At 40.7% G+C, this 26,835-nt stretch overlaps 1 protein-coding gene across 7 annotated transcripts in view; it reads left to right on the plus strand.

The window, feature by feature from the left end:
- The window catches only part of TSPAN18 (tetraspanin 18), a 302,190-nt gene that overhangs the window by 36,290 nt on the left and 239,065 nt on the right, over window positions 1–26,835 (plus strand). The gene's annotated exons all lie outside the window — the stretch shown is intronic.

The following is a 26,835-nucleotide window of genomic DNA, read 5'->3' on the forward strand; positions in this document are numbered from 1 at the left end:
TTGCAGATTATATGGGCTAAAACAAAACAGTCCTTTTAAAGACAAAGTATTTCAAGCTGTTGCTATGTAATTGAGTTAAGTAATAGCAATTCTACTTTCTCTGTAGCCAAGCATATTTAAACCATAGATAACTTGTTTTTGTTTTTAGAACCTCTTTCATTATATCTTCTGTTTTTCTTGTCCTCTTTTCAATAAATAGTTCACAAATGCACTTTTTACAATTTCAGTTAATACTATCATTTATCTCTCTCTCTCTCTCTCTCTCTCTCCCCCCCTCCCCCCCCGGTATGGATCAAGCATGTATATGGAAAAGAGGCCCTGTGAACCAGTGGCAGTGACAGCATGCTGCAAGATTAGAAGATCCACAGTTTGTGGTGCACAAGTTGGTGATCTGTGCACGTAGTGGCCAGACTGTGTGATCCATGTACCAAGTAAATGTTTGGTTCAAGAAGGAAATAAAAACAAACTCACTATTTTGTAAAATAAGGCATATGAATTTTCTCATGGACATGCCCTGACATAGGAGATTTGGTGCAAAAGAAAATGGAGAATATGTAAGAATATGAAGGTAACTGGTTTGCTGCTTCTTAAGGCAAGTATAGGCTACCGCATTGGATCAGCCAAATGACATAATGCATTGCTGTTCCTCCTTCTTTCCTAATGCCATCTCTCCTGTGACATCTACATTTGTGACATACTCCTCTTGCCATTGTAGCACCCACTTTCCTTCTTCTGTTGCTGAAACTACTACTGTGATACTGTTTCTTACCAAAGAAACGAAGTGCAACACTGCAGGTGTTGCTGTATGCATTGCTGGTGAGAGCTGTCAGGCACTGGATGAGGGCCCATGAGATCAGAAGGGCCCCTCACTAACCTGAGCCCAATCCTGCTATGTTGTTGCTGCTTACTGTCTTCTGAATAATACTTATTCAGCTTGTGGGAAAGAGCAACCCCAATCCCTGCTATGTTGGTGATAGCCACCAACATAGACTCTCTCCTCCCTCCAGCAAGGCCCAGATAGGATTTGTTATGTGAGGGTGGGGTGCCATGGTAAAGTGCTTTTAAACAGGAGTTGCTCTGCCCCCATGCATGGTGGCCACCTGCCTGACCAGGCACTGTGTGTAGGGTAATCTGATGGTGCATGTGTGAGCTAAGTTCACACAGACGCACCATACCTGCCTGCCCCTCAAAGAACTAGGAAGTTATTTCGTTTTCCCTGGTTCATTGTACATCTCTAGTACAGAAATCCTCTGTCTTGGTCTTGGCTTTGAGGCAGTAAAGTTAATGGGCTAAGCAGGCTTTCAAAATTGATCTTTTCATTGTGTGTTATCACACTTTCCTGTTAATTTTTTCTTTGACTGTGTGCTTAATTTGTACTACATGTCCATGAGTCAACAGTAGAATCTTACCACGGTTATTCCTATGTATTTTAAAACTTTTTCTATTTTCATACAAGGCTTAGTTTGTAAAATGAGAAGTACAATGGCTCAAGCCCAATTTCTTCAATTTAAAATATATGGGACTTGGTTGCAGTTGCCAATGTTTGCTTTTTCATCTCATGTCTGGAATGGATATCAATCCAAGTAATACAATTGGTCTTTGCTGATGTTGTTGCTTTCAGTCCTCAAACAATACATAATTGATTATGTGCGTGCCCCCTATTTGCATTGCCTTTCCTTTGCATTGAAATGAATGGGGTGAAATAACATGACAACATTGCTTTACGTAATTTACCTAACTAATTACATAAATTGTTGGAATTTCTCTCTATTGAGATGCGTAGCAAAGTTGCGTAGCACTGCGGAACAGAGAGTATTGAGTGAGCTGTGTGTGTGTGTTTGAATCTTTGCTAAGATTCTACCTTCCCTGCAAATTAGTCAGACAGAGACTTTAAGCTTTAAAATAAGAAACAACTACTTTATTCTGGAAGTACATGCTTGATAGGAAAGAGTTCTATAACTAGCTACCTGGCCTTGCTGGAGCAGCGAGCACTGGTCCCAGTACTCGCCCTCATCCTGGTTGAGAGGAGAGACAAAGAGAAGATGTCTGCTCCCCTCTCGAGAGAAAGAGAACAACAGAGAAAGGCGGGAAGGAACTGAGATCAACATTCCTTTGCTTATCAGCCTAGCATGAAGGGAAGAGATCAAAGGGATAGGTATAGCCTCAACCAGCAAGAGTTCTAGCTCTCTCTAGCTACCCTTATTAACCCCATGCAGCCTCAACCCACCAAGTTGGGAGCTGAACCTCATACATTCCAACATAAATGATGTAAGATATGTCCACCATAGTGGACAGTGAGACAAATAATACTGTTTTTGCCAGAGGGCGAACTGCAGCAGAATTGAAACAATACAGCATGCAACAAATACAGGGCAGAATGGAAAACAAGGACTTCTTAAATCCCTAAATTGGTTTGTATTGCTGAATAGACCCTTAGCAGTGAGTCTTCTTAACGGTGGAATATATGCAGGTCAATCAAATCTCTTCCCCCCACCCTCCATGACAAATTGGCTGGTGCTATCTGCCAGTCGAGACACTCCTTTGCTCTAGTGGCAGAGGGATCTTACAAGCATGAGTCAAAATGCAGAATTCTGAAGACTGGCTTTTCTTTACCTATAAATTACCCACTTAATTATTAGTCAAGCACATTGTTAAGTCCACTGAGTCAGGCAACAAATATTGATTCGCTAAACCCAGCTCCTCTTGCATAATCACTATAATTAATGTAGGGGCAAGGCCCTCTGATAGCCTGTGCCCAAGAGCCCCCAGAAACCTGGAGCCAGTCCTGGCTGTATGTTTAGTTGCATTTTCTCTCTGTGTACTTTAAAAGGGGATTATTCTGTTTTATGCCACTTGAGTTTATGCAGCATATTGTTGCCATGTTTATCTTCTAGAGCCTAACAGTCAGGAGCACATAATGTTGTTGCACTGTTGATGTTAATCCTGGAGCATGTGTGGATATGAGATCGTCTGGAAGCCCCATGTATGCCGCTGACTTCTTTGAGCTTTTCAAAAGAAAAATGAGATATAACTATAACTGATTACATGTTTGAGTGTTCCCTGATCTTTTAAAAGGAACTGTTCATTTTCTGTTCTTGTCTATTTTCCTGGCTCTGAACTTTTGTTTTTACAATTCAGAATTATGACTTGTAGTAAAAGTAGAATCTGTCTAGACTCTCAATTGCTTACTAAGGAGGTGGTGAAACAGATGCATCAATTTTAAGTTGATGATATAGTAATTTTCTGGCTCTTCCAATAACTCTCTAAATGCATTTCAAAGAGTATTCAATTTATTAACAGCCTTTGTTGCTAAGTATAAAGCCCTGGACGTAAATCAAAGCATGGCTGATAGTAGTGAAATGGCATGGTATGGCTAGGCAAACAGTCTGAGTAGGGATCAGAAGTGATCATGTCCTACCCCTAGAATAGAACCCCATAATCAGAGTCAATATTTTGGAAGATTTATCACCTGTGATGTAGTACCTCCTTATTTAGATGCCAGTTTACAAGACCATATTTTTATCCATGGTGATTTATTTTCTTGATAGAATGTTGAGTTGGCAAAGGAGTAATCTCAGTGATCCCAACCCAGCTTCTAATTTTTGTGTTCTGCTACAATGCTTCAAAAGTATTGATTGTAGTGACACATTAGATGGGAAGCTTGGCCTCTGATTGAGTACTCTGATTGTGACTTTATCCCCCTCAGCCAAAAAAAGTAATGAAAAGTCCAAGAAGTGACAGTATTGATCAGCCCCCAAACAGGATTTGTGCTGCTCACTGGATGAAGGTGAACTGGGAAACCTATGGAAGGATCCAAGTGTTGCACCAAAAAAGAAAAGAAAAATCGAGTCCCTTAATGAAAGCCTTATTCTTGGATGTGCTTTTGGGCAGGCTTCCAGTAATATCTGCCTCTTTTATCAGGTGAAGCCAAATCCCCAAAGATGGTGCAGCTTTTCTTATCTCATGGGGAAAGTCAATTAGGAAGGAGTTCTCTGCTATATCCTGTCTGCTGAGTTGATCATGTTGATATGCTGGCAGCCCATGGAAGCTCCCAGACAACAAAAAACTGAGGGTAGCTAGTCTGGAAAGGAAAGCTTGTATCTTTACCCCAAATCAGAAAGCTCAGCTCTGGGAGCAAGGGGGGTACAGAAGGGTCATGAGGGCAGTGGGCATTCCAACCTCAATTTCATTGTGGGTACCTCTCCATAGAGAAGGAGGCACTGGGATGGTAGCTGGAGGGTATGCCAATGTACCACATGGGTACTTGATGCAGCTCCATTCCAGGTCAGAGGGATGGGGAGGAGGAGTTGTAATCATCCATTAAAATTCCATCTCCCTCATGGTGTCTGGGTTCAAGGAATTGTTTGTGGTGTTGGGCCAGAGAGAACAGGGTGTTGTTAGTGTTCCATCGACCCCACTGCACTATAAGCTCCCTAACTGAGCTGGCAGAGATAATCTCAGGTGTGGTGGAGAACACTTTCCTGGTGGTATTGTGGGGATTTCAATATTCACATTGAAGCTTCCTCAAATGGGCCTGCTCGGAACTTCATGGCATTAATCACTATTTGATCCACCCAGTCAAGCCCCTATGGCTAGCTGTAAGAAGCCAGGATGTGCAAGACTCAATGGGGCAGGTGGTCAGGCACACTTCAGTACATCAGTGGCTCGACACATGTGGCTGGGCATACCCTCGGCCTGTTCTTTGCTACAGAGCAGATTGGTAATACTCTGTTAACTGCGGGACTCACTGTGAGTCTTTTGTCATGGACGGACTGTTCCCTGGTAAGATTTGGGGTGAATGTAGGTACTCTACCGTGCAAAGGTAGGGATCCATTGAGATGGTCCACTGTTGGAGACTTATGGAATATGATGGATTCCTGAATGCTTTGGGGGATTTTCTGGCTGACATGGCTTCTGCTCCTTGTGTCACTGTGGAATGGTGAGAGGTTAAGAGCCACTGACATGATCAATCCTGAATGTCCTTGCTATCACTGTGGAGCGTGTAGGTCACCTTGGTACTCCAGTGACCTGCGTGTGATGAAACAGGAGGGTTGGTGGTTGGAACACAGATGGCATAACTCTTGGTCCAAACCTGACCAAACATGGGTAAGTTTGCACCATTGTGCCTACCATGTGGCAGTGGTGGTGATGAAGAAAGCCTACTACTCTGCAAGTCCAGCAGAGCTTTTCTGAATGGTGAATGCGCTTTGTCATCTGACCAAGACAGATGTAAGGCACTTTGTAAGGCACTCTAGGGACAAAATCATTCAAATTCAGACAAAGTTGGATGCCACATTGGAGCAAGTCCAATGGAGTCGTCTAGTGCATTGTCTGTTCTACCTGTACAGGATCAGTTTCAAATACTGTGGCCTGCAGATGTGCAGCTGACCACCTGCCCCCTTGAGCTTTGCCTACCTTGGCTTTTTACAGCTAACCATAGGGGGTTGACTGGGTGGTTCCAGGGAGTGATTAACGTTTCAGTGGAGGAGGGGGAGGTGTGCCTCATCCTCAAGAAGACCTCCCTGGACCGAGAAGTGTTAAACAACTATCGCCCAGTGGCAAATATCCCCATTTTGGGCAAGGCGCTCAAGAAGGTGGTGGCAGTTCACCTTCAAGCATACTTGGAGGAAACAGATTATTTGGATCCATTCTGGTCTGGCTTTAGGCCTGGCCATGGCATTGGAACTGCCTTGGTCACTCAGGTTGATGACATCTGTCGGGAGAGAGATAGGGGGAGTGTAACTCTGCTCGTTCTCTTGGTGGCTTTTGATACTGTTGACAGCTATTGACAACGGTATTCTTTTGGAGTGTCTCAGGGAGGTGGGGTTGGGGGCACTGTGCTGTAGTGGTTCAGATTATACCTCTAGGACCACTTCCAGAATGTTGTTATGGGAGGCTACAGTTTGGCACCAATGGAGCTGTCCTGTAGTATTCCGCAGGGTTCCATCTTGTCCCCCATGCTATTTAACACCTATATGAAGCTGCTAGGAATCATCAGGAGATTTGGAGTGAGGGTGTCATCAATATGCAAATGACACCCAACTCTATCTCTCTGTTCCGTCTGAGTTGGGCGATAACAACTTAGGTACTAGACCGGTGCTTAGAGGCTGTGATGGGCTTGATATAGGCCAATAAATTGAGACTAATCCTGAAAAGACAGTGTTATGTATTCAGAATTTTAATGTCTGGGGAGATAGACTGTTCTGGATGGGATTGCACTCCCGTTGTTTTTCCCAGCATTATTGACTTTTCTGGTGAATCCTGTCTTCTCATTATGTGTCCAAAGTATGATAACCTCAGTTTCATCATTTTAGCTTCTAGTGATAGTTCTGGTTTAATTTGTTCTTTTTCGCAGTCCATGGTATCTGCAAAGCTCTCCTCCAACACCACATTTCAAATGAGTTGATTTTTCTCTTATCCGCCTTTTTCACTGTCCAACTTTCACATCCATCCATACAGATCGGTAATAAAATGGTCTGAATGATCCTGACTTTAGTGTTCAGTGATACATCTTTATATTTGAGGATGTTTTATAATTTTCTCATAGCTGCCCTCCCCAATCCTAGCCTTCTTCTGATTTCTTGACTATTGCCTCCATTTTGGTTAATGACTGTGCCAAGGTATTGATAAACCTTGACACGTTCAGTGTCCTCATTGTCAGCTATAGTCCTGCTTTTGTGCTTTCCTCTTTAACTTTCATCAGCATTCATTTCAAATCATTACTGGTTTCTGCTAGTAGTATGGTATCGTCTGCACATCTTAAATTATTGATATTTCTCTCTCCAATTTTCACACCTCTTTCATCTTGGTCCAATCCTGTTTTCTGTATAATATGTTCTGCATATAGATTAAACAAATAGGGTGATAAAATGCACCCCACCCTTTCTGATGGGGAACCAGTCAGTTTCTTCATATTCTGTCCTTACAGTAGCCTCTTGTCCAGAGTATAGGTTGCGCATCATAGATGTCATATAGCTCCTGTTTTAAAACTGCTGCATTGGTTGCCAGTTCGTTTCCAGGCCCAATTGAAGGTGCTCATGCTAGTGTTTAAAACTCTAAACAACTTAGGTCCCAAATATCTGAAAGACTGCCTCCTTCCCTCCAGACTCTCTTGGGTGTTGGGATCAGCAGAGGGAGCCCTTTTGGTAGTTCTGCCACCCTCAGAAACTTGAGTAGTCTGGGAGAGGGCATTCTCTGTGATGCCATCTACGTTGTGGAACTCCCTTCCCACCAAGGTGCATCTGGCAACTGCATTGTACAGTTTTAAGTGAATGCTGAAGATACAGCTCTTTACTCTGGCCTTTGACACCTGAGATGTATATTTTTAGGACTCACCCTTCTGTCATTTTAGGTGATTTTTAATTGTTTTTAATGCTGTATTTTGAAATTGTTGTAACCTGCCTTTGGGACCTTTGAGTGAAGGACGGGTAATGATGATGATGATGATAATGCTGACCTCAATAAGTTCGAAGCTGTGAGGCATGGAGAAGTGCCCACAGAGAGGGCAAGGGCTCCCAAGCATGCCAGAGTCTTAATTTGCTTCCCTATATAGAAGAGGAAAAATATTAATAGCCAAGTAGGTTAGTTCTTTTCTCTATTGAAGTGGAAAGGTAGTATGTAATTAAGAGAGCTGGAATATTCTCTGACAAAATCACAGACCTGGGTGGATATTCAAGGACATTTCCATATACACAGACCTGTAACTAGTCCTTCCCTAAAGCTGAGTAATATCTCTCTCCCCCTCCCCGCCTCCGGTCATTCTGGCTGCTACCTAAAGGAGTGCCTTACTTAGAGTCATAATTGGGAACAATGATCTGGGTGTCTCCCAATAAGTGGATTTGCAGCAAAATTGACTTGGTATCTTCAAGTGTACTCATTGACAAGAGACATCTCCAACTACCACCCTAAGAGTATGTGTGGCTGTCAGGCACTAGAGATCTTCGGACCTCCCAGGAATGGTTGACTGCATTTGAACATCCATTCCTATCTCCCTTTCTTTACTGGACAAGAAAGCAAAACTGGATTTAACTGTAAATGTGTTTTCTGACCTAATGATGAAATCTTAGTGCTTTCTTTTTGTTGTAATTTTCTTTTTTCTTTGCTTAGTCAAGGCATTGCTGTAGTTAGAACAATTGACAGAGATACTATGATGGAGTGTTGTTTAATCTGCTAGTCCTGGACCTTAATCTGATGAGAGCTGTTCCAGGAGCCGTGGTGGTGTACTGGGAGGGTTATGGGAACAGAGTGGCCAGGTGGTATACTTAATTTGTCAGGTACTGGACGCAGTGCTATGAACTAGTTTTGATAAAAGGGGGGTGTATACCTGGCAGTGTTAGGGGAGAAGCTATACTATTAATTTGTGTGCTTATATATAACTTGTGTGGTTGGGTAACAGGGTTTATAAATACCTTTATGTCTTATAGAGTACCTTTTTACAATTTCTGCCTTTTTGGATACAAATGCAGCAGGTCCCCATCCTTATTTTCTTCTGATTTTGTTTGTTGGTATTTTAATAATTTGTAAAGCTTGTATTGTCATCTGGCCTCTAAAACAACTGCCTCTTCCCTCCCCGGTGAATATTTGACATAGTAAACTCACCCTCACTTGGTAACTATGTTTGTAATGTGGCAACTGTGGGGTTCACAAACACTAATGTGGCATCTGGGAAGATGCCACATTTTAGGCTGCATTAAAGAAGTACAGTTCCAGATCACATGAAGTATTGGTTCCCCTCAATTCGGCACTGGTTAGACCTCATCTTGAGTAATGCGTCCAGTTCTGGACACCACACTTTAAGAAGGATGCTGACAAACTGGGACGGGTTCAGAGGGCAAAAAGGATGATTAGGGGACTACAAACAAAGCCCTATGAGGAGAGACTGAAAGACCTGGGCATGTTTAGCCTTGAGAAGAGAAGACTGAGGGGAGATATGATAGCATCATTCAAGTACTTGAAAGGTTGCCACACAGAGGAGGGCCAGGATCTCTTCTCAATCGTCCCAGAGTGCAAGACACGGAATAATGGGCTCAGCTTATAGGAAGCCAGATTTCAACTGAACTTCAGGGAAAACTTCCTAACTGTTAGAGCGGTATGACAATGAAACCAATTATATAGGGAGTTGATGGGCTCTCCACTGGAGGCATTCAAGAGGCAGCTGGACAGGCACCTGTTGGGTATGCTTTAATTTGTATTCCTGCATTGAGTAGGAGGTTGGACTCGATGGCCTTATAGGCCCCTTCCAACTCTACGATTCTATGATTCTACCTCACATATTTTTGTTAACTGTAGTTTGACATAAAAAGATGTTGGCCATAAGCATGTTTGATCCAAGTAGTGTGCATGGGAGAAGTATGAGTTACTGTAGTGCATACAAATACTCCTGGACAGAAACCAAAGAGTAAACTGGTTAGTGAGAAAGAGCAGATCTTTCAGAAGAGGGACAACCTATATACATGTGTTCATCAATCTGAGCTATGGTAGAACACTCCTTTTTCTTTTACTTTGTCTTCTTTTGTTTTATTCTTGTCTTCTCTTTATTAACCCCTTCCTGAAAACATAATGCATTATCTTTTCTCTTTTCATTTGAGGGGTGTGTCCAAAATAGGGACTTCTTCAATTGAGTTCTCCAAGTTGTATTGTCAGAACAATATGTGTAGCCCAGTCGAATGCATACTTATTGCATTGAGCCCAAGATTGCATCTGAAACTGTTTTAAGACATGTACTAGGCTTATGAATTAGAAATATGTTCTCTAATTATTATCTTCTATATCTTTCACAGTGTGACTGCCAGGGCTCTTGTTTATTTTCCCAAACAAATATGAGGGGTGCATAGTAGTACTCAACTTTACCTTCAAATCAATAATAGACATTCTAAGGCTCTTGAATTCCTAAAGAAGATGAACCTATTAATAAAGGGACTGTTTCTCTCCAAAACTGATTAACTTGTCTTGTGACTTAGGCTACCAGCCTTAGCAGCCTCCTGGACTTTTGGAAAAGGTATTAAAGAACAGTAAGTTTGATAGCTGCCTCAAGCTGAGAAGAAAATGCTGTAAGAGAAGGATTAATCTTAGGATAATGAATTTTAAAGACTTACTTCTTTTATGTGTCGTGCAAAGCTATCAAAATGCTAATCTTTGTGCTGCCTTAACCTTCAACAGACAGTCTTATTTCTTAATATGTTGTTTTTTGTAAACATTTAATTTAATGGTGACGAGTTGGGAAGTTATTGGTGCCCTTGTATGCATCATGAAATTGGTCATATTTGGGAGGATTCTGTTGCTGCTTTCATGAACTGCAAAAGCAGTGAACATGGATGGATGGTTTTTGTGGTGTAAATGCAGTTGCCTACCTGTCACACTGATGCTCTGCCCTGCATGTCATTATCCTGCTCATAGGCACTTTTGCAAGTTCGATGATAGTAGCTTAATGCGCATAAATGGTTTTGTGAGCTTTCATAACGTGTGATTTTTTAAAATACACCATGACCAAATTCTCCACTCATTTACTATACTTTTACATAAATTCTACAATACTTTGTGTGAGAGAAGGAGGTTGAATGATTCATCTGGAACAATTCAGGCACCTTCCCTTGCCTACATGTGCAAGACCTATATAGAACTGATATATTTTAAAATAATAGTTGTATTTCATTTTTAAATAGTTCTTTTGATTTTATTATCCAGTAGATGCTATCCACATTCAAAAACTGAGCCTGCAGCCTGATCTTGTAGCTATTTACTCAGAAGTCAATCCTACTTAGTTAAGTCCTGCTTTCTTCTAGCTAAGAGCCAAACTAGATGAGACATGGGAGATGCATGCTTAAGATCACCCTGCTGTGTGCTTTTATTAATTAGCAGCACTAGGTAGCTGATTTAAACATCAGTGAAGTGCTCTGGGAGGGTTTTTGTGTTTTTTTGGTAGCCTTTCCTCTCATGCCATTTCCTGGATTCAAGTCCCCATCCCACCAAAAACTATTTGCAGCATGGGGGGCGGGGAGGAGAAGAAGGGAACAGCATTGAAAAGCAGGCTGAAGAGGGAAGATTTACATCAGAGGAAAGCCAGAAAAAATGGAAATGGACTGCCTTCAAGTCGATCCCAACTCAGTGAATGGGGTTTTCATGGTAAGCGGTATTCAGAGGGGGTTTACCATTGCCTCCCTCTGAGGCTAGTCCTCCCCAGCTGACTAGGGCCTGCTCAGCTTGCCACAACTGCACGAGCCAGCCCCTTCCTTGTGCGCAACTGCCAGTTGGGGGGCAACTGGGCTCCTTGGGACTATGCAGCCTGCCCATGGCTGCACAGGTGGCAGGGCACGTAACCCCTGAGCCACTCACGGTGGGGGTGATCTTTAGCTGGCCCTTTACACCCAGGAGACACAAGCAGGGATTTGAACTCACAGACTCTGGACTCCCAGCCAGGCTCTACTCCCCACTGTGCTATACCAAATGTTCAGGGGCCAGAAACCCCCTTCCAAAAGCGCTGCTTCCCCAATCTTCAAGGCAGCTTCCTTGTTCTGTTTTTTTTTTAAATCGTAAGGACTAGAATTTCTCACACTATAGTTGGACTCTTATTGTGGAAATGGAATGCATCAACATTACAATACTTGGCGTGAGCGAAGTAAAATGGACGGGAATGGGACATTTTCAATCAGGCAACTACAAAATATTTTATGCAGGAAATGAGAAATTAAGAAGAAATGGGGTTGCTTTAATAGTGAGAAGTGATGTAGCAAGAGCAATTAGGAGCTACAACGCAGGGTCTGAGTGAGTTATATCAATGAGATTAAACGGGAAACCTATCAACATAACCGTAATCCAAGTCTGTGCTCCTATGGCAAACGCAGAAGAAGAGGAATTGGAGAGATTTTGTCATGGCCCCGTCAGAGGACTCCTCAGATGAGGACGACTCGGGAGTAACAGCAGCAGACCCAGGAGCAGCAGGAGACACGGAGGAGCCTCCTGAGAATCCAGCTCCTTCTGCCCCTCAGCTGCAGAGCACCCCAGGGACAGCAGAGGCCCTGCAGCCAGACACAGACAGTGAACAGGATACTCCCCCCTCACCTGCAGAACGTAGACAGCAGAAGGTCAGGCAGAAGAGAGGCAGGCCTGTCTCCTTAAGGCCCAAACGCTGAGGGCTCACACCTGCTGTCCATCCTGCTCTTTATAAGGCACACCTTGGCTGCAGCTTGTTGCTGACTGCAACGTCAGGCGTGGCTTTGTGTAGACCTAGTTTCCCTGCAGCATCTCTTTGACTGACCTCCTTGGCAATTGATCCCGGACCTCCACTGACCTCGCTTCTGGACTTCTGACTCGGCAAGTACGCTTCGGCTAGGCATGGCAGATTTACAACCTGACTGCTGGCTAAGGACTTTCCTTCCCTGCCAAATACCCAGGAATTTCCAGCCCCCCCTGACACTGCTGATGCAGTGTAGAGCTGACAGATTTTACGCAGAACTACAGGAAGAAATTGATCACACACCAAAACAAGATGTGCTGATAATCATGGGTGATTGGAATGCAAAAGTAGGGAACAGAGAAGAATTAGGAATTGTGGGGAAATGGGGCCTAGGAGACAGAAATGAAGCAGGAGAAAGACTTATTGAATTCTGTGAAGCCAATAATTTGTTTCTTGCGGACACATTTTTTGAGCAACCGAAAAGACGACTGTACACATGGACATCACCAAATGGTCAATATAGGAATCAAATTGATTATATAATTGGTAGCAGGAGATGGAGAAGCTCAATACTTTCTGCAAAAACAAGACCAGGAGCAGACTGCGGTACAGATCATGAACTGGTCGTATCAAAAATCAGAGTAAAGCTAAAGAACAACAACAAAGTAATCATAATGCCAAAATACAATTTAAATAACATCCCAGAAGCATATAAAGATCAAATAAGGAACAGGTTTGAGGCTTTAAACTTAGTTGCTAGAGAACCAGAAGAACTATGGAATGAAGTCAGAGACATTATCAGGGAAGAATGCAAAAAGACAATACCTCTAGTTAAAAAGAGAGAAAGACCTCAATGGATGACTGACAAAGCTCTTAAAATGGTTAAAGAGAGAAAGAAAGCAAAAGCAAAAGGAGATAGAAACATAGTCAGAACCCTAAATGCAACAAAACAGTGACTAGTACGTAGGGACAAAGAACTATTACAATAGTTACCGTATAGAAATAGAAGAAGACAACAACATCATGAGAAGACATGATTCATTAGAAAAGATAATAATGCTGGGGAAAACAGAAGGAAGGAGAAAAAGAGGAAGGCCAAACGAGATGGATTGATTCCATAAAGGAAGCCACAGACCTGAACTTACAAGATCTGAACAGGGTGGTTCATGACAGATGCACTTGGAGGTCGCTGATTCATAGGGTTGCCATAAGTCGTAGTCGACTTGGAGGCACATAACAACAACAACAACAGGGTGCTTCAAGACTGTCACTAATGTTCAGGTGGGATTCAATCACATGCTAGTATATTCATAATTATCGTTGATTGAGAGATCTTTCACAACAAACCCACTTCCCCAAAAGACCAGATTTTTTGCAATAAGGAAATTATGAGGAAAATGCACTGGGAAATATGGGATAATGCTTGCTTTCATGCAACTGTCATCTAACCTCCCTGCAAATTAAAAAAAAAGTGACAGTAGGTAAGGTAGATGTCTAATGATACTGATAGCTGTCTAAGCATGCATCCTTCCTACTTGTTTATTATTTAATGTATAATTCCATGAGCTTGTTGGCAGTTAGCCATTCTGGAGTAGGTTCTGCTTGCAATCTTTTCTAATAATAATAATAATAATAGTTTTGGTGTAGCAAAAATGCTACAAGTTCTCCCAGGTGGAGAATAATAACACACACGCGGGTAAAATCGAGTTCAAGGCTCGTTATTTATTTACTGCAGTAAAGGCAAACCATACACTTCACACAAGGGGTGAGGCATGAGAGAGCCCAGAGCCCCCCAAAACAGGGATTTTTATACCCTTTACAAAACAAGCTGGTTAATTTTACACCCATCGTTTATTATGCTCTGCTTAATCAATAGTATAGTTACTCTTTCCTAAGGTCAAACCATTAATCCTTACTTTTGCAAGCGTATGTTAAACAGTGGGTCACAGTCCACTGACCATGCTTATTTCAAAATGCGAGCATTAAGCTTTTAAGCAAACAGACAGATACAAGCAGTATTTAGGCAATTGGGCAATACTGTGACCTTTAAATTTTTCAAACTTCTCAGTTTATATCCCACCTCCTCCCAGAAGGAGCCCAGAGCAGCAAACAAAAACACTAAAAACATCTTAAAAATAAAACATCTTTAAAAATAAATCTTTGAAACAAAAACCTACAAACAATTCCAACACAGATGCAGACAGGGATAAGGTCTCTCCTGAAAAGCCTTGTTGAAAGAGGATGGTCTTCAACATGCGCTGAAAAGACAACAGAGATGGCGTCTATTTTAATATTTAAGGGGAATGAATTCAAAGGGTAGGTGCCACAACACTAAAGGTCCGTTTTATTATGCACTTGGCACTTTGGAGACGCTTCATGATATATTTTTTAAAAAAAAGATCTTATATTGCATTTTGCAGGCAACTGTGTATTTCAGTCATTTTGGAGATATCAATAACAGTAAGATTCTGGTAATAATAAGTATCTAAGATTGTCATCCCATTATCCTTCTGTGAAATATCCTGGAACAATGGAGCTGCCTGTACTAAACATTTAATCATGCCTTATGAGGCAATTTTAGTCTCTGTGGGACGTTCTGATTCAGTGAACTGTAGGCTTGAGGGTTGCACTCAGCACTGGGACTTCCAATGAGCATTAAAAAAAATTTTTTTACCACTAAACAGTAGCTTTATAGCTGTTACTTTCATCTTTTTCTTCTGCTCCAGTCATCCATTCTAACCTGATTGTCTACTCAGACAAGTTAACATTTTGTTCCAGTGCTTGTGGTAATCTGGGTGTAGGGGTGAGAGAGATGCTGGGTCTTTGGTGTATTTAAAGCTCAGCAATGAGAACGACCATTCTTGGAATAATGTGGTTTTCAGATTTGTTGTCACTTAATGCTTGAAGATGGGAGGTACAAAATGTGTAAAGTGATACATTTTGATTGGCTCATTGTTGGTGAAAAAGGTTTGAAAAGGTCCTTTTCAGCTTGGGTTGGCATTTTCCTATTGAATATAACGTTATTTGTTTTATTTTCTTGGGATTGCCAGATTTGACCTAGACAGCCTTGAATCTGTGTCGGTTTTACACATATGAGTTGAGTATGCCAGCAGCCACAACCAAGGATTTATGTGAGATTACAAATATCTGGTATGTTTAGGATTGAGAGATAGTGGGTGGGGGGATACAATTTAGACCAGGGCTGAAGGAGTTATAGTCACCCTAGCGAGTAGAGTGTTGGTAGGGTTGCCATATTCCAGTTCCACAAATCCAGACAGGCTAATTTGCATATTATGTAAATTATTTGCATATTTGCATATTATGCATATTATTTGCATATTAATATTTGGATTGTCCAGTTGTTTTGTTTTTGTGCCTAGGAATTACCACCAAAAACTGGGGAAAGATGTGAGAAATCTTTTTTTTAAAAGCAACATTTTCAGCCTTAAATGCCTAGACTCTAGTTTCCAACACTATGGAGTATTTATTGATTGATTAAGAGGATTTATATCCTGCCCTTCTGCTGTTAAAAACAGAGCTCAGCACAGCTTACAAATATAATAAAAACAATAAAAATACACAATCAATATAAAAACACAATAAAAACACAAAATAGCAACAAACATAAAGTAAGTCAGGGCAGCAGTACGGTTAACCATATACAATATATTTCAAAGATGTGGTGGGTGGAGAAAAACAAGAAGCCAAAACGTTAGGAAAAGGAGTCTTTCACACCACATGCTCAGTTCTAAATACTGTAGCAGCAAGTTTTACAAGTTCCTCCACTATTCCACTGGTGCAGGCACTCAGACATTCAAAGTATCTGTATGTTTCTTAGGTTTTATAAAAACAGAGCTTTGCTTAACTCAAAATTTCTTCTCCCTTTGATCAACCACATCTACACAGGTTCCACCTCCATACTCAAAATGAAACTGGGCCTGGAAGTGTGCAACAACCCCACACATACCTTGCTAATTAGATTACCAATGCCAGGGTGTCTGTCTTATCGACTACTCTCCTGCTTCCCCCCCCCCCACCAGGCATCATGAAAGACCCAGTCCTGGGCTCAGAAATAAAATAAATATCTGGTCCTCTTCAAAGTACTGATAAGCCTCTTGTTTTAATTAAAATAATAATTATAAATTCTTGCTCTTATCACTAATGGGAGTTAATTATCTTGCATATGCTGCTGTTGCTTCTATGGCTGTAACGCAGTGAGGTTAAAGGTAAGTGAAATGCAAATAGGAAAACAACAACACAAAAGGCAGTATCACTTTCCTAAATGTAATACCATACCAACCACAAGATTCCTATGAGTAAGTTAGAAAACTAAGCATCTCACAACCAGTCAGGATTCCTAACCAAAAACCAAAAATATGATAAATGAAGAAATATTTATATAAGCATGACTATCAAATATATTATTTACACAAACTGTAAAGATATTTATAGTACAATCCTAGGTTTATTTATTCAGAAGCAAGTCCCAGTGTATTCAGTGGGGCCTACTCAAACAGGGACAGAAATGCAACCTCAAGTGATAAGCAACATATGGGATTAGCATTGCTTTTACAAAAAGCAAGTATTGGGAAGGTTTTCAAAACACTGCCCAAGATCTGACTCCTGCACACAAGAGGAAAAGAAACTGAAATGTATATACTTACCCAATTTATGAGATTTTCAGATAAACGGGAGGGGGGAACCACCATTTTGTTTTCTAGACACTGTCTCAGGTCAATGAAACTGAAACAATCCTGGCTTCTCTGATTGGCTGCAATGCTGAACGGCGGGGTTAAAGCTATGAAGTGCTATAGTACTGTATACAGTACTGTTTAAAGAAAGATTTAACAGTTCGGGGGGGGCGGCTGACGTTTTTCTGTATATCTCCAGAACCGGACCACCTAGAAACTTAATTTTTTTTTTAAATTAAAGGTGAGAATCCGGGCCACCGAAGGGGCTAGCCAGGCGCCAGGTGGCATGCAAAGAATCCGGGTAAAACCTGGCTAACCGGGCAATATGGCAACCCTAAGTGTTGGGCTCAGACTAAAATTTAATTTGTAAGGAAGGCCTAACCTCACTTTATAGTTGTGGGTTAGCCACTTTGTAAGCTTCAGCACTTCATAAAATGAGGATGCCATGGGCCTAATTTGCAGGATTGTTGTAAAAAAATTATGAAGTAAAGATGTATATTCCTCGAACCATAGGAATAGTGTGACTTATAAATCTTTAGCCAAACTCATGCTTCCGAGTATGAGCTTCCAGGCCAAACTGTTCTAACTTAGTGCTTGCCCATCTCAAGTGGAATTCTAGTTCAAGCAGTAGAAGTGCATTGGAGAGACTTTCTGGTTTTAGTAAGAGACAAACTAGCATACTGATTTAAAACTGACTGTGCTAAAGCAGATTCATCTATCTTGTGATAGCTTTAAAAATCCTAGATGTGCTTGGGTAGTTTGAGGTCCTTTTTGAATTACTGTACTGGTAGAATCATTCACTTGGAAGGTATCATGGAGATCATCTAGTCCAACTCCCTTGATGCAGGAAATCCAGAGCAGGAGCATCCACAGTAGCCTCTACTTGAAGATCTTCAGTAATGGAGAGCCATTGCTTCCCCTAAGGCAGCGTTTCCCAACTAGTGGGCCACCAGATGTTGTTGGACCACAATTCCCATCTTTCCTGATCATTGGCAATGCTGGCTGAGGCTGGTGGGAGTTGTGGTCCAACCACATCTTGTGGCCCACTAATTGGGAAAGACTGCCCTAAGGTAATTTGTTTCATTGTTGGAATGCTCTTAATGCATTACTGCTCAACTGAAATCTACCCTCCTGTAACTTAAGTCCATTAGCTATAATCATGATCTTACAAACAGAGCTCCAGCTTCTGCCTCTCACTTTTGCTGAGAGATGCTCACACAGAGGTAGCATCACCACCATCCATGTTTTAATACCATAATCTGAATAAGTGGATATTTCAGACTTACGGTATCATAAAGATGCAAGCATAAGATTCCCCCAATAAAACCAAATTATTCAACTTCAAGTTTCTAATTTAAGATAATTTCTTGAAGACTCAATATTAAAGTGAACGAGAACAGTTGCATTAAAAAAAAAGCAAAATTACCTAAAACATGAGTAACTTGAAGATGCGAATGTAGTAATCTGCTGCATGTTTAGGAGCAATGGTTCCATTGTAGGAGGGACAAGCAGAGCTATTTTGAAAAACTGATTTTATGGGGGGGTGTCACAAGAGCTGGGGAATAAGGATCCAGTCAGATAGTATTCGGACTGTCCAATGGTACACACATGAATATTGAGTGAAATCCTTAGCACATTGTTGAGTTCACAGAAGCAATTCTAAAGGGTGTAAATAAAAGATTAGACTATGTGGGAGGAGGAAGAGAAACTGTTGTTTTCTACAGGTGAGTGTAATGAATTAGTGATGTGTATGTGTTTTGTGCCTTCAAGTCGATTACGACTTATGGCAACCCTATGAATCAGCAACCTCAAGTAGCTCCAGACCTCCAGGTAAACCACCCTGTTCAGATCTTGTAAGTTCTGGCCCGTGGCTTCCTTTATGGAATCAGTCCATCTCTTGTTTGGTCTTCCTCTTTTAATACTCGCTTCTGTTTTTCCCAGCATTATTGTCTTTTCTAGTGAATCATGTTTTCTCATGATGTATCCAAAGTATGATAATCTCAGTGTCATCGTTTTAGCTTCTAGTGATAGTCCTGGTTTAATTTGTTCTAACACCCAATTATTTGTCTTTTTCTCAGTCCATGGTATGCACAAAGCTGTCCTCCAACACCACATTTCAAATGAGATGATTTTTCCCTTGTCCACTTTGTTCACTGTCCAACTTTCACATCCATACATAGAGATCAGGAATACCATGGTCTGAATGATCCTGATTTAGTGTTCAGTGATACATCTTTACATTTGAGGACCTTCTCTAGTTCTCTCATAGCTACCCTTCCCAATCCTAACCTTCTTCTGATTTCTTGACTATTGTCTCCATTTTGGTTAATGACTGTGCCAAGGTATTGATAATCCTTGACAAGTTCAATGTTCTCATTATCAACTTTGAAGTTACATAAAGTCTTCTTGACATTTAGCTGTAGTCCTGCTTTTGTGCTTTCCTCTTTAACTTTCGTCAGCATTTGTTTCAGATCATTACTGGTTTCTGCTAGTAGTATGGTATCATCTGCACATCTTAAATTATTGATATTTCTCCCTCCAATTTTCACACCTCCTTCATCTTGGTCCAATCCTGCTTTCCGTATATGTTCTGCATATAGATTAAATAAATAGGTTGATAAAACACACTCCTGTCTCACCCGCCTTACAGTAGCATCTTGTCCAGTGTACAGGATATGCATCAGAATTTTGCTTTGCTATAGTCCATAAACCACAGAGTGATTTTCTTCTGAAATCCCTGCATTGGTTTCCATTCCATTATCCAACATATGTTTGCGATATGATCTCTGGTGCCTCTTCCCTTTCTAAATCCAGCTTGGATGTCTGGCATTTCTCACCCCATATTGTTGGCTATTAAACCGAGAAAGCAGAGGTTAAATTTCCACAAGTGAGCTACGTGACTTAGAAGCGAAAGTTGGCAGAGCTCGAGCCATCTTCAAGGATACGTTGCTATGCAACCTAGGCTCGGGCAGCTGGCCTTATCTATATAGAGGGCCAGCAGACACTTGTGAGTGTGGGGGTCGAGGAGTTTGTACAGAGAGAGCTTGTGATATATTGTCAGTAAAGTGACTCTTAAAACTTATTGCTTGTCCGGCTCATTGCTTCAACTGGCATCTAGCCTGTCACTATACTGTTCTGCATCCTGGGCATCTGCTTGCGCCAGATACAACATCCAACACATATATGGTAAGAGCCTTTGTTGTAGAATCTTGAGCATTACTTTACTTGCATGGGATATTAAGGCAATAGTTCAATAATTACTGCATTCCCTGGGATCCCATTTCTTTGGAATTGGGATATATATTGAAGGCTTCCAGTCTGTGGGCCATTGTTTTCTTTTCCACATTTGCTGAAAATGTTTGTCAAAATTTGGACAGATTCAGTCTCAGTAGCTGTTGGCAACTCCATTGGTATGCCATTTGTTCCTGGTGATTTGTTTCCTCCAAGTATTTTAAGAGCAGCTACCACCTTCCATTCTAAAATGACTTGTTCTTCAATATACTGTGCCTCCATTAATGAATCTGTCATCCTTGCATCTCTTTCGTATAATTCTTCAGTGTATTGCTTCCATTTTTATTTTAACTCAGTCAGTATGTTCCCCTGTTGATTATTCAACTTCCCTACTCTTGGTTTAAATTTCCCTTTCATTTCTCTAATCTTTTGGAATAGGGCTCTTGTTCTACCCTTTTTGTTGTCCTCTTCTATTTCTATACAATAACTATTGTAATAGTTCTCTTTGTCCCTATGTACTATTGCCTGTATAGTTGTATTTAGGGTTCTAACCGTGTCTCTGTCCCCTTTTGCTTTTGCTTTCCTTCTCTCTTTAACCATTTTAAGAATTTTGTCAGTCATCCATTCAGGTTTTTCTCTCTTTTTAATTAGAGGTATTGTCTTTTTGCATTCTTTCCTGATAATATCTCTGACTTCAATCCATAGTTCTTCTGGTTCTCTATCAGCTAAGTTTAAAGCTTCAAATATGTTCTTTATTTGATCTTTATATTCTTCTGGGATGTTATTTAAATTGTATTTTGGCATTATGATTGCTTTGTTCTTCTTTAGCTTAACTCTGATTTTTTATATGACCAGATCATGATCTGTACCGCAGTCTGTCCCTGTTGTTTTCTCAGAAAGTATGGAGCTTCTCCATCTTCTGCTACCAATTATATAATCAATTTGATTCCTGTATTGACCATTTGGTGATGTCCATGTGTACAGTCTTCCTTTCAGTTGTTCAAAATTTGTGTTCGCAAGAAACAAATTATTGGCTTCACAGAATTCAGTAAGTCTTTCATCTGCTTCATTTTTATCTCCTAAGCCCCATTTCCCAACAATTTCTAGTTCTTCTCTGTTTCTTACTTTTGTGTTCCAGCTCCCCCCCCCCTCAATGTTTATCAGAACATCCTGTTTTGGTGTGTGATCAATTCCTTCCTGTAGTTCTGTGTAAAATCTCTCCATTTCCTCTTCTTCTGTGTTTGCTGTTGGAGCATAGACTTGGATGATGGTTATGTTAATAGGTTTCCTGTTAAATCCCATTGATATAATTTGCTCATACCTTGCGTTATAGCTCCTAATTGCTTTTGCTACATCACTTCTCACTATTAAAGTAACTCTGTTTCTTCTCATTTCCTTGCATAAAATACGTTGTACTTGCCTGATTGAAAATGTCCCTTTTCCATTCCATTTTAATTCTCTCATGCCAAGTATTGTAATGTTGATACGTTCCATTTGTTGCTTGACAATTTCTAACTTTCCCTGGTTCATGCTTCTCACATTCCATGTTCCTGTTGTGCACGTTGTAGAACTCCGGACTCTCCTTTCGCATCTGTGCGCAGCAACCTCTGGGCTTCCTTTCTGCTTTGACCCAGTTGCATCACTAGTCACAATGCTACTTGTACTTGTCCAGTGTTCTTCCCCAGTAGCTTGCTGAGTGCCATCTGACCTGAGGATCTCATCTTCCAGCACTATCTCATGTTACATTTTGGATAGTCTATTCATAGGGTTTTCATGGTAAAGGTAATCAGAGATGGTTTACTATTGTCTTTCTCTGAGTCTGGATGCATCATAGTCTGGTGTTTCAGCTTTGGCCATTCCACTTTGGGCGCACCTGCTAGGAGTCTAGCCTCTTGATCTAGACTCCTGAAGGCATTGCTCTCAGTTTCTTCAACACTCTCAAACCCCCTCACCATATTAAGGTGTGCATTCTAGAGAGGGATGATTAGTGGAGCAGAGATCAAAAGAAATGAGGATTTTCCTTTCTGTTATGTTGTAAATATGAAGCAATTATCTGATGAATGAGATCGCAAAATGATCAGATTATAATCAGATCTGGGATAACAAAAATTCCACCATTATTATATGGTTATGTTATAGGGTTATGCTAATAACAGAAGAGGAAATGCTAGGGGTGCTGGGAAGCATATGGAGTACTTGGAATATAACTACTTCCTATGGTGAGATCATCTAGCTCAGTGGTTCCCAAACGTTTTCCCCCCACAGACCACTTGAAATTGCTGAGGGTCTTGGTGGACCACTTAATGGTTTTCTGCCTGTTGTAGCGGTTGTACTGCACTTTCTCAATGCTGTATGATTCTTAATTGCATTTTAATAGACGCTCCGTGGGCTACCTGAATGAAGTTCATGGAATATTGATGGCCCATGGACCACAGTTTGGGAATCCTTGATCTAGCCCACTATGATGGCAGATATAGGATGTGCACTGCTTATGTGCTACATGTGGTTTCTTCCCACCCCCCATTTTTTATTTCTTTTGGCATACAAATATCAGTCCAGTGTAAAACAATACATAACACACAACAATTATTATTATTATTGAATTTATTAATCGCCCATCTGGCTGGTTCACCAGCCACTCTGGGCGACGTACAGAATAAACAATACATTAAACATTAAAATTTAAAAACAACAGTAAAAGCCTAGCCCATCCCAAAAGCCTTCCTGAAGAGCCATGTCTTCAGGGTCTGGCGGAAGCTCATCAAAGAAGGGGCATGACGGAGATCATTTGGGAGAGAATTCCAAAGGGTGGGGGCCACTATTGAAAAAGCCCTCTCTCTGGTCCTCACCAGTCTGGCCATTTTAACCGGTGGGATCGAGAAAAGGTCTTCTGAGGCTGATCTTGTTGAGCGGCATCCCTGACGATGTTGGAGGCGCTCCTTCAGATAGATTGGTCCAAAACCGTATAGGGTTTTAAAGGTCAAAGCCAACACCTTGAATTGGGTTCGGTAAGCAACTGGTAGCCAGTGCAACTCCTTCAATACAGGAGTGATGTGATCTTGTCGGTGGCTACCTTTAATCAGACGAGCCGCCGCATTCTGTACCAGCTGCAACTTCCAGACCGTTTTCAAGGGTAACCCCACGTAGAGCGCATTACAGTAGTCTAGGTGAGAGGTGACCAGGGCATGCACTACTGGTGGGAGCAGATGATTGGGGAGGTAGGGGCGCATTAATCAAACTGTAGCATATAAAGAAGTTACTTTTTTGTTGATTGTCCTTGTGGTTTCTAGTTGTGCTCTGTCATTCCCTAGTAGTAGTAACAATTAAAACATAGTGTTTGATGCATTCATCAGCTGGCTAAAGCTGCAATCCAATTCATGTCTATTCAGAAGTAAATTCCATTGGGTTCAGTTGGACTTACTCCCAGGTAAGTGTGTACTGGATTGCAGCCTAAGTAATCAGCTCTTTGTCTTGTAGTATGAGGGGGAAATGGTAACTGAAGGTTCTTGGTGCTGCTATCACCACATTACAGTAATATCTGCAAGAAGGAGAGAGAGAGAGAGAGAGGGGGGGGGCTATCCTGGAATAGTGTAGAAACTGGTCATTTTAGCTTACTTTAATTGACCACCTTTCCTCAAAGCATGACTGATATTTTCCATTATTCATTTTAAAAAATATAAATACGTATAGTCTCTCCTTTATGCTCTTCTACATCTGTCTCAAAACCCCGGGTTGCTACGGTTTGTTGCCATTTTCTCTTTTCTTTGCATTGCTCTAGCAGCCATAGTCAGGATTTATTTTGCACATGCCAGAGGTTTAGCATCTAGCATTTATGACATGGATCATTGCATACAGTGGAATATGAGTGTGGGGAAAATTCATATGTGCCTGGCTTTCCTTGAACAATGCAGATTTGATTCAATAGGAATTAGGATTAATTCTGGATTTAAGTTTCTCATAGCAGGCTGGCAATAACCTAATCTTCTTAAAGTTTGCAGGCAGGCAACATTTCCCTCAATGTGTTTAACATTTTCAAAACCTGTAAGAAACTTAAATTTGATACTGAGGGACTTTAACCCTAGAGCCATTGAAAATACAGCACCTTGTATCACCATTTTTCCTTATCCCAGTCTTTATCTGTATTGTAATTATTTTAAATATGGCTTTTAAGATGTTTCGTTTTAAGGATTTTTAAAAGATGTTTTTAGTGTTTTATCTCTTCTTGTTTGTCACCCTGGGCAACCATTGGAAGGAAGGTTGGGATATAAATTTAATAATAAATAAATAATAAAACCTTTAAAGCAGTCTTTTAATTTCTTTTACTGTATGACATTCTCCTAGGTTCTCAGGTCTAGTACATGCTTAACAGTAATATTTTTTCCATGTAATTTGCTAGAATTTAGTGCCTGTGATGACTTTTAGGAACTGAATGCGTTACATCTTGCAAATTGAGAAAATGAAATCTTCAGATGCAAATAAATGTTTGCATCTGGGCAGTGAGTTCCTGGATGTTGATAAGTGGTCTCTCTAGCCCCTGGAGTGGTTAAGATGCCTTAGTACAGAAAAATGGCTGTGCACATGTGCACATGCATAGAGACAAATGTATACACACATCACAGGATGAGTAGAACTATTCAGTGCTACTCTTTCAGTTTATATCCAGCCTGGCTTTTCAGTTTGATATTGACCCTATTGGTAATAGCTTGGTTACTGCACCTACTTAGCAGGGTCTGAAGGTGAGGGGAAGACTCTTCCTGGATTAAATTTGACTGAGTCTTCCATCTTGCAAGTATATTAGGTACGTACTTACATGCTTAAACATTTTTGTTATTACCTCACATCATGGGTGGCAGGGCTGTGGAGTTGGTATGTCAAACCTTCGACTCTGACTCCTCTATTTTTCTACTGTCCGACTCCGACTCTTTCATAAATGGCAAATGTATATTAATTTTTCTACTGTCTGACTCCGACTCTGACTCCTTCATAAATGGCAAATGTATATTAATGTAATTAATAAATTAATATTAATATTAAAATATTAATTTTATTTTGAAGTCTGAGTCAGTACGTTTCTACTGACTCCGACTCCACCCAGAATTGCTTCCGACTCCGACTCCACAGCCCTGATGGGTGGGCAATACTTTTTTCTTCTGAAAGCTGCATTCCTTTGTGACTAATCTGTCTAAAGCAGCATGCCAACTGTGGGTGGGACTAAAGCTAGCAGTGGGTGAGGTTAGGGCCAGAAGCTGGGTGGACCTTCCCTTATCTATTGGTTTCCCTTTCTCTTCCATGCTTCCTTTCTATTTGCCGGAAGTATGTGATGATCACTTGCAGAAGATGTTTGAAATTAGACTATGGGGTGCATAAAGTGAAGCTGTGGCCTATATAAAAGGGGCTTTAGCACCATAGATTGCTTATCTTTGTTTTGCATATTCCAGCAGTGAGCCCTGTTATTGAATGTATTTCAGGGCTAAGCCAGGTTCAAATGAAGCCCCATGTTCAGTCTGGCACAACGAGAGACATTGCCAATGTCTTTTTTAAGGTTAATATTATTTATTATTATTATTATTATATACTACATTTGTATACCGCCCCAGAGCCAAAGCTCTCTGGGTGGTTTACAACAGGTTCTCACAAAACATATGCAGTCTTTGTGAGAATAAAACTTTTTTCAGTATAAATTTTGGATTGTTCCCCCTAAAGGCCCACAGAGCTATATATGCTTTTTGAGCATCAATTAAAACTACTCTTGTTCTTTTTTAAGATATAGAACTCTGCTTCCTGGATTTGTGTTTTCAGTCTTCACTGGGAGGGAGCTCCATCTCCCACATGCTTGGCCTGGACTTTCATCCATTGCCTTGCCATACTAGGATTGGAGTGTTGTTTCAAGCCAAGTGTAAATAGAGAGGATGTACGCAGCCTGGCTCTAAAACTAATGGATCCATATCTTTTGCCTGGGAGTGAGATGGGATTGTGGAGTACTGATGAAATTTTCTGAAAATTTCAGTGTTGAGCTTATCCTCACATGTATGTCTTGCTTGTTGATCTTGATGAGAAAGAGGACTTTTTAAATCTGGTTCTGCTAAAAATGTGAACAATTATTGCATACTATATGCATTATTCTACATCTATTATAGGCATATACACTCCAGATTTCCTAAAATAACCAGCATGTGAACAGATACATACAACAATGCATTTGACTGTATTTAAAATACTGTGTTAATACTGTGAAATTATGCTGTAGAAATACATTATCACATGAGGTTTGACTCATTTATATATATTATGTATGGTTTTCTTTTATTTTTGTCTAGATATTTTTTATATTTTGTTTTTGAAGATATGTATATTGCTTGCGATTTTTTGTTCAGTTATGTTTATTTAAAATGTGATATATTTGTTTTCTTTTAATATCAATTGTACCAAATGTGATGGTATATCGCTTTTATGTTGTAAACCGCCCAGAGAGCTTCGACTATGGGGTTGTATAAAAGTGTAATTAATAGTAGTAGTAGTAGTAGTAGTAGTAGTAGTAGTAGTAATAATAATAATAATAATAAAAACATATTTTTGTGTAAAAATTTACATGTGTTAGTTAGGCCTCCTGCCCCCAAACAGCTGATAATGTACAAGTGCCTGAGACATAAGTGGGCACTCAGTGCTAGAGGTGGCCCAATGTGGACAAAGGTTGATCATGTCGGAACTGTAAAATACTGTTTTAAATCCATTTAAAACAGA

Source organism: Rhineura floridana, chromosome 2 (assembly GCF_030035675.1).
Source record: "Rhineura floridana isolate rRhiFlo1 chromosome 2, rRhiFlo1.hap2, whole genome shotgun sequence".
NCBI lineage: Eukaryota > Metazoa > Chordata > Lepidosauria > Squamata > Rhineuridae > Rhineura > Rhineura floridana.